At 35.6% G+C, this 9,130-nt stretch overlaps 1 long non-coding RNA gene across 1 annotated transcript; it reads right to left on the minus strand.

Moving 5' to 3' along the window:
• Window positions 1-334: 334 nt before the first annotated feature.
• Window positions 335-8,993, minus strand: LOC118764440. Its single transcript, XR_005000252.1, has 3 exons — window positions 8,981-8,993; window positions 6,402-6,406; window positions 335-458 (listed from the first exon to the last, which is right to left on the minus strand). It is a non-coding gene; the product is annotated as an uncharacterized LOC118764440 (long non-coding RNA).
• Between the last annotated feature and the right edge of the window lie 137 nt (window positions 8,994-9,130).

Genomic DNA, 9,130 nt, shown 5'->3' on the forward strand with positions numbered 1-9,130 from the left:
ATATTATATATATATGGTGTGTGTGTGTGTGTGTGTGTGTGTGTGTGTGTGTGTGTGTGTGGTGTGTGTTGTGTTGTGTGTGTATGTGTGTGTACGTATAAATGCAGGTCTAGACACGCACACAAACACACATATACACACATTTATAGTATCTCACAGAGCTATATATACCCTAAAAGTTTATTTGCTATATTCAATATTTGCTGTGACCGCCCTTGCTTTCAATGAGGATATCAAGTCTTCTGGGCATAGCGTCGACTAAATTTCCGCATGTAACCGATGAAATCGACTCCTTTCATCCTGAATCTTATCTTTCAACCGTCATACGTTGCGGGTTTTTTCTTCTCAACCATCCTTTTCAAAACACCCCACAGCTGTTCTACTGGGTTTAAATCAGGTGACATGGTAGGCCAAGGCAGTACCTTTACCTTTTTATCTGATAAAAATTTAGTCATCATCTTCGAAGTGTGTTTATGGTCACTATCATATTGAACCACGGTATGTCTTCCTAGTTCCGTGATCAACATTGCTTTCTGCAATATTTCACAATAATCCTTGAATCCATTTTGTTTCAAGCAGGTACGTGCAATTGTCGCTATTATCTTCCCCTGGTCGTCACCATACTCATTTAATACTATCTGACCCAAACAAGTTGATTTTACTCTCGTCAAAATAAAGAATTTTATTCCAAAACTCCTTCCCCTTACTCAAATGCGTTTCAGCAAAAGAAAGACGACTTGATTTATGCCTGGTAGTGAGTAGAGGTTTCATACAAAGAATGCATCCATGAAGACCACACTGGTTCAAACTTCAGCGAACTGTTTGGGTGGATACACTCTTTCCACTAACAGAAGACACTTCTTGGGCCAAAGATGAAGCGGTACGACGCCTTTCGTCCATCACGCAACGTTGGATGTAGGAATATCACGCGCATTTAAAATAAAGGGATGACCTGAACGAAGTTTATGCTTAGCCATCCAGTACCTTTGTACTTCTGAATTACTTTGGCAATGTGTTTACGCTAATATCTATTCGTTTGCTAACTAACTTGTATCCTAAACCATTCTTGTGCAATTTAAAAATATTTTTCTTCCAATCGTCAGACAATTCTTTTCCTTTTGGTGCCATTTTAATCACAATAAAGAAGACTTTCACCACGGTACGCAAATCAGAATTCCTGCAATAACAATGACCGGTGCAAAAAGGCCAGGAGAAATAATTTATTTGAATTAAAATTATCAGCAATATCTCAATTTAGTAAAAAAATGGATAAAATTTTGAATATGCATATTTCCTTTAGGGTGTACATATTTTTGTAAACTTTGAAAATTAATATTTCTTTCATATATTTTTCAATACTATTATTAAAATACTGGCAATTTTACTCAAATTTGTTGGGGGCGTACACACTTCTGTGATATACTGGATATATATATATATATATATATATATATATATATGCATACAAACGTACTTTCGTACACACACACACTCACACAAACACACACACACACACACACACATATATATATATATATATATATATATATTGTTTGTTCCTTCTCAAGCGATGCATGGCTTATAGGGCCGGTTTTTCGGTTACCTTGGCGTATAGATTCCCACCTGGACGGGACGCCGGCCCGTTGCAGGTGAGCTGCAAGATGCAGAAAGAAAGAGTGAGAGAAAGTTGTGGCGAAAGAGTCAGCAGAAGTTCGCCATTACCTTCTGCCGGAGCCGCGTGGAACTTAGGTGTTTCGCTCATAAACACACACATCACCCGGTCTGTGATTCGAACCCGCGTTCCCTCGACTGCGAGTCCGCTGCTCAAGCCACTAAGCCATATGCAAATTATATATACATATATATATATATATATATATAAACATTATTGGTGAATTGAAGAAATGGAGCTGAACGCAGATTGAACAGAAATCGTTTTATTTCATTCTACACGTGTTTCGAAAGGCACAAATTACCAAAATCCGATTGAATAATGGGACCATATTGTGTCTTTCTCTTCAGGAAGAAAATAGGAAATCCGTTGGAAAAACAAAAACAGAACAGAGGCGGAGCAAAAACAAATCGAACTATGCTCCTAAGAGCCCATGGCGAAACTGTTTATCAGTGTATGTTGAGAACCGGTGGCTGAAGAATTCAACGGGTCAGGCATCGGTCAATCATGTGGGTGAGGGTGTGTAGATGTTCTTTGTGACCGAGAATAAAGTTCTGACTATTTAAGGAATATTGGATGTTTATAAGGGGCGAGAAAAAATCTACTTAGAGACGTGTGTGTGTGTGTTACTGTTCTATATATGTGTGTGTTGGCGTAGGGGTAGAAAACATTTTTGTGTACGTGTGTGCGTTTGATCGTTCGGCTGTCAGTGAGAACCGTTGGGTGGCAGAAAAAAAATATATATATATTATGTTTTATGTGTGTGTGGTTCATCTAAGCCTGCCTTGTCAAGGAAACCCCCCGCTGTGAAAAAACCAAGCCCCGTTTGTCTTACAGGAGTAATTCCCCTTGCAGTGGTTAATCGTAGATATCTTAAAGGCTATTTCAGAATTTGTTACAAGGGCTATGGGTGCCGGTATTATTTATAAACGCTATTTAAAGCCAGATAAGTGTAACGCCGCCAATGGGGGCATCGAAAAGCCGACTGTAAAAGCCCGTTTACCATCCGGCCTCTGGCAAACAAAATATGGAAGAGTTCGGAGACATAAAGGTTGCACTGCCTTCTGCCCCTATCAAATGGGAGGGCCACCGACAAAATTGACCATTCCAGCCTGTAGCTTAAGTTCGTATCTTTCAGTCGCCATATTAGCTTACTGAGTCCCGTGGTCTGGCGCTTGTTCATGTCCCGAAAGTTGCGTAATGGTTGGAGACACGCAAAGACAATCTTGAGGATGAGGCCCCTACATAAGTGAAGACATCTGAGTCCGTGTAAACTTGCATTGGTAGACGGCGTTTTTGATCTTGGAGTTCGCCGACGTGAATCTTATTCTGCTAGGATTAGTTTCTGAAATTAGAACTGCGTTCCTGTCACTATATTCGTTCCGAGACCTGCAGCCGCTTACTACTCTATTTTCCACTACGTCACTATTAACTATAGGAATAACCCCTGATTCTCCACTATCTATCAGAGTGCTGTCATTGCTACTGCCCGTGGTGCTGCTATTGCGGGAAATGATGCTGGGGATGCTATATATATATATATATAACCTACATACATAACGAAAGAGAAAAAAGATCAAGTATATCTAGGCGAAATCGCTTTTAAGCAATCTGCAGAGATCGAGCTCACCTAACTAAATTGTCCAATTAAGGACGCATTTATTGCACTTTCTAGAACATACCCAAGTTATAAATTTGTTTACAAACACCGAAGTAATTTGGTACATTGACCGCTGAGAATATTAGAAAAACCAGAACGAATTAATTAGCGATTTCATGTGCAACATGCGTTTCAAATAGAATGGCATCCGAAACTGCTGAATGTTGCAGAATGCATATGTAATCGATTTAATATCTTATTGAGTTAAATGCTACTGGGAGAGAGAGAAGGAGAGAAAGAGAGAGATTGAGAGAGAGGGGGAAGAATTATGTCCCATTCTACAGCTTTAAGAATGGTGCCTCTCTCTCTCTGTCTTTTTCTGTCTCTCTCTATCTATCTGTCTCTGTCTCTCCATCTCACTCCCCCCCTCTCTCTCTCTCTCTCTCTCTCTCTCTCTCTCTCGCTCGCTCGCTCGCTCACTCGTTCGCTCCAGATGAAACAAAATATGAACATTACATCGTTAGCTGACACAAACATTGTGACCAGCTAATGCGACCAGAGAGAAATAACATAAATGAATGTTCCAATGAACGCTACATTGCTGTCTAACAATATTCACAATCCATGTAAGGTGGCATCGGTGTATGCTACATGGTTCTGGTGTCTGTCAAAAATGTTACTTCGTGATCATTTTACCACTTTATTATTATTTCTTTTATAGTAATGCTGACGGATGAAGAGAAAACATTTATTAGGTCATCCCATAAGTTCTGTCCGATTTTACCTTTTTTAAAATTGAATGAAATTTAATAGTAATTTAGAATGTCTTAATGGAATTAAAAATTATTTTTATGCATTTGTGTACATTTAAACTAATTGAATATTATTTTACAGAATAATAGGATTAACATTTCTTTGATTAAAACCCTTTGTAACATGGAAGTATCCACAGGGCATTTGAGGCATATAATGCTTTGTGGGTACAAAAAAGGAAACTCTGCAGCCGAAGTGACTCGAAACATACACTCAGTTTATGGGAAAGAATGCTTGAATGAAAGAACTTGCAGAAGATGGTTTGCAAAATTCAGAAGTGGAGATTTCAGCCTTGAAGATGAAGATCGGACAGGACGTCCAGTTGAGTTTGATGATAAGCTCCTTGAGGCATTACTTGAAGAAAATCCTGCATTATCAGTTGAAGAATTGGCAATAACATTTAGTTCAAACCATACAACTGTTCATCGTCATGTTCAACAACTTGGAAAGGTTCCTAAACTTGGAAAATGGGTGCCTCGTGAATTGTCCGAAAGCAACCAAAAATCCTGAGTTGACATCTGCTCTTCTCTCTATTCTCGCGAACTCATTTCACCCTTTTTGGTTAGACTTGTGACTGGTGATGAAAAATGGATCTTCTATTGAAATGTTAAATGTTGTAAACAGTGGCTTGGTAAAAGGGAAAAAGCTCAACTACAACTGAAAAAGGTTCTTCTCTCTATCTGGTGGGATTGCAAAGGAGTAATTCACTTTGAATTGTTACCACCTAATGCAATAATCAATCTTCGATTCTAATGTCAGGAATTAGAGCGCTTGAACCAAGGTTTGAAGAAAAAAAGACCCGCTTTAGTGAATCGGAAAGGAGTGATGTTTCATCAGGACAATGCGCAACCGATACTGCAAAAATTACATTACAGAAGATCGAAGTGCTTCGTTGAGAAAAATTTCCTCATCCACCTTATTCTCCCGACCTTGCTCCTTCAGACAACCATTTGTTTCGTAGTTTACAGAATCATTTGGGCGACATAACTTTTGCAAGCCAGGAGGTCGAAACTCACATTTCAGAGTTCTTCGGTTTGAAACCAAATGAGATATACATTGATGGAATTAAAATGCTTGTAAATAGATGGAAGGAAGTCATAGATAATCAGGGAAAGTACATTGATGATTAAATTTCAATTAAATATAACATTTGATCACTTGTTTTCTTTATTCAAAATTCGGACAGAACTTATGGGATGATCTGATATATTACACTGTTGTTTCTGAATGTGGCTCCAATGTTAATAGCGTGATACTCATCTCTATAAATGATCATATATATATATATATATATATATATATATATATAGGCGCAGGAGTGGCTGTGTGGCAAGTAGCTTGTTTACCAGCCACATGGTTCCGGGTTCAGTCCCACTGCGTGGCACCTTGGGCAAGTGTCTTCTACTATAGCCTCGGGCCGACCAAAGACTTGTGAGTGGATTTGGTAGACGGAAACTGAAGAAGCCCGTCGTATATATGTATATATATATGTGCATGTATGTTTGTATGTCTGTGTTTGTCCCCCAACATCGCTTGGCAACCGATGCTGGTGTGTTTATGTCCCCGTTACTTAGCGGTTCGGCAAAAGAGACCGATAGAATAAGTACTGGGCTTACAAAGAATAAGTCCCGGGGTCGAGTTGATCGATTAAAAAGGCGGTGCTCCAGCATGGCCACAGTCAAATGACTGAAACAAGTAAAAGAGAGAGAGAGATATCTATATATATAACATTGGGATTTCGATAACCTCTGTATGAAGATTTAATGTTTGTTCATGCAAAACATGGAATTACATAGAATATTGGATTTGACTAGATAAGTGTAAAGGAATACAAATTTTCATAGGACTTTGAACTTTCAACACTATTTTCAGTGGTGACCGTACCCTCCAATCTTTTCTTGTCTTTGCCATCCTACTTCTTAAATGTGACATCTTGAAGGGTCTTACAAATATATTGATAGGTGTACAACGGGAAGCAAAAAAAAAGAAAAGAAAATTCTTTGTGATGAAATTTCAATGCATTGATCACAACAAATAAAAAAGAAACCTCTCGCTCTCTCTCTATCTATCTATTTATCTATCTATCTATCTATCTATCTATCTATCTATCTATCTATCTATCTATCTATCTATCTATCTATCTCTGTCTACCTATCTCTGTCTATCTATTTATCTATCTAGTTATCTATCTATTTAGCTAACTACATATCTATCCTTTAATGTATCCTGAAAACCTTTTCTCTCCCTCTCTCTCTATTTCACCCCCTCTTTACCTTTCTTTCTCTCTTTCCCCTATTTTCCAAGAAAAACAAAAACCTTTTCTCCTCTTCTAAACGAAGCAAGAAAGCATCCGATTCATATAAATGAACAACGAAACGTTCTGTTTTAACATTTTGACTTAGATATGATCTTGAGGAATTCGATAAACGAACAAAAGAATTATCCAAGATTCAAAAACTAAAAACTAAAATTTAGACCGCCTCTTTTTTCACAATATACAATAACTGTACACCTCTTCACGGTTATTTTCAATATTTTTCTCGTTGTATAGCGTGATCGTTCCTTTTTTGCATCTTTTTTTATTTTATTTTTGATCTTATATGTAAATAAAAATGTTTCCCACGTTTTGATGCTTTTCCTTCTATCAAATGAGCAGATACATTGCGGATCTGTGATTTTAATGAGTTGTGCCTATCACTCGATGTGACACATCTTCTGCACCGCCGGATGCTCCTGAACAAGTTGTTGAGTGTCCGATCGTTGAGGGATCGATGGTAGAGGTGTCGAAACGATTGTCGTGATTAAGAATAAATTCTTGTATATTTCATCTTCCATTTACCATATATATATATGTGTGTGTGTGTGTGTGTGTGTGTGTGTGTTTGTGTGTGTTTGTGTGTGTATATATGTATGCATGTATGTTTGTATATACACACACAATATATGTATATATAAATATACACAAAATACAAACAGATACATATATGTGTGTGTGTTTGTATATACAGTTGTATATATCTATCTATCAATCTCTCTGTTTGCCTTTGTGTATATATATATGTAAAAAATACAAACACACACACACACATACACACACATATATATGTGTGTGTGTGTGTGTCTGTCTGTCTGTATATATATTTGTTTATATCTGTCTATCAATCCCTCTCTCTTTTTAATCTTTGTGTGTGTATGTATATATATATACGCATTCATACATACACAAATACACACAATTTTATTAAGCACGATTAACATTAGCACAATTTTGAGATGGAAAAGAGACAGAAAATAAATAACGTGGCTCATATTCCAGAAAAATCGCTAATCTACCAACTAGAAGACGTATTACATAAGAGAGCGTCTGCTCACATCTCTCGGTCTAATTATGTATTTGAATCTTTATTATTCTTTTTTTCCCCAATTTCTTTTGTACTCTGCAATTTTTATCTTTGCAAGATAATTGCTCGGGTACATGACTTAGCAAGAAATGTTGAACTCCGTATAGAAATATTTCAAATTATATAGACTAATCTCCGAAGTCGGACATAACAAAAAGATGCCATTAAAATCATCATATATACACACATACATATGTAGGTATATAAATGCATCTACATATATTATAAACGCATGTATATGTATATATATATTATATATTATATATATATATATATATATATTATATATATATATATATAATATATATATATATATTATATACATTATATATATACATATACTTATATATATAAATGGATAATACATGCATGTACATATACATATGCACATGCATATGTAGAGACACACAGACACAAACTTATACACATACACATAAATATGTGTGTGTGTATTATATATATACATATATATATATATACTGCATATATTGACATATATAAAATATCTATATATATATATATATATATATATATATATATGTTATATATATATATATATATATATATATATATGTTTATATAAGATATATAAAATTCATATGCAATTTGTGCGAGTGGTGAGTTATTTTTCATTTATATAATTTTCTGTCTGTGCTGGTGGTTATGAAGACCTACATGTGTTAGTAGCTTTGTGTGTATGTTTTCGTTTCGAACATAATACCTATGAATACGTTCTGTAAATGCTATATTGTACAGCGAAATTTGAAGTGGTCATTAGTTATATCCAAAGTGTAATGCGATATTCAGAAGTAATTTTCCATACATGTTCAGAACCACTATAACATATTAAGGAAAATGGTGTTATTGGGAAAAGTAATGTCGATCGATCTATCGTCTTACTCATTTTTTTCAATGGTCCTTCTCTTAAGTTTCTCTATGTATGTATATATGTCTATAAATGTATCCGTGTGTATGTGTATGTCTGCCCAGGGAGGAAAATATTCATCCATATATATATCAATATAATATATACATAAGTATGTATGTATATATCTATATATATATATATATATATATATATAATATATATATATATATATATATACTTGGAACAAGATGGGTGACGTTCAATCATATAATAATATAATTAATATATGTATACACATGCATATATACATACGTATATGTACTTAATCTATACGTATATATATATATATATATATGCATATGTGAGTACAGCACGTCACGAAACGTGTACAACAAAAACGTACGAAATACACAAATGGAAAACAAAACAAGCAACATTAAAAAAATGACCCTTCATCAGTTGTTGACTGTTTTGTTCTCCATATTTGTTCTTCGTTCTTCGAAAGAATAGTTCATGTTCCATGTACTCGTGCTTCGTACTTTTTGCTGTACGCGTTCCGTACAACACCGCCGACTCCGCCTCTATCACGACTACAGCTCATACTATTTATGTCACTGCATTATTACCATCATTGTTCAGTACGTTAGTTCGGTATGCTGGCTTAGTATTCAGTACCTCTTTCTCTCCCATATCCCCCTTTATCTCTCTCTTATTATTATTCCAATTATCACCATCTACACTACTACTTTTAATAAAACATCCTTAGCTCTCACTAA

This window comes from Octopus sinensis, linkage group LG8, assembly GCF_006345805.1.
Source record: "Octopus sinensis linkage group LG8, ASM634580v1, whole genome shotgun sequence".
Classification (NCBI taxonomy): domain Eukaryota; kingdom Metazoa; phylum Mollusca; class Cephalopoda; order Octopoda; family Octopodidae; genus Octopus; species Octopus sinensis.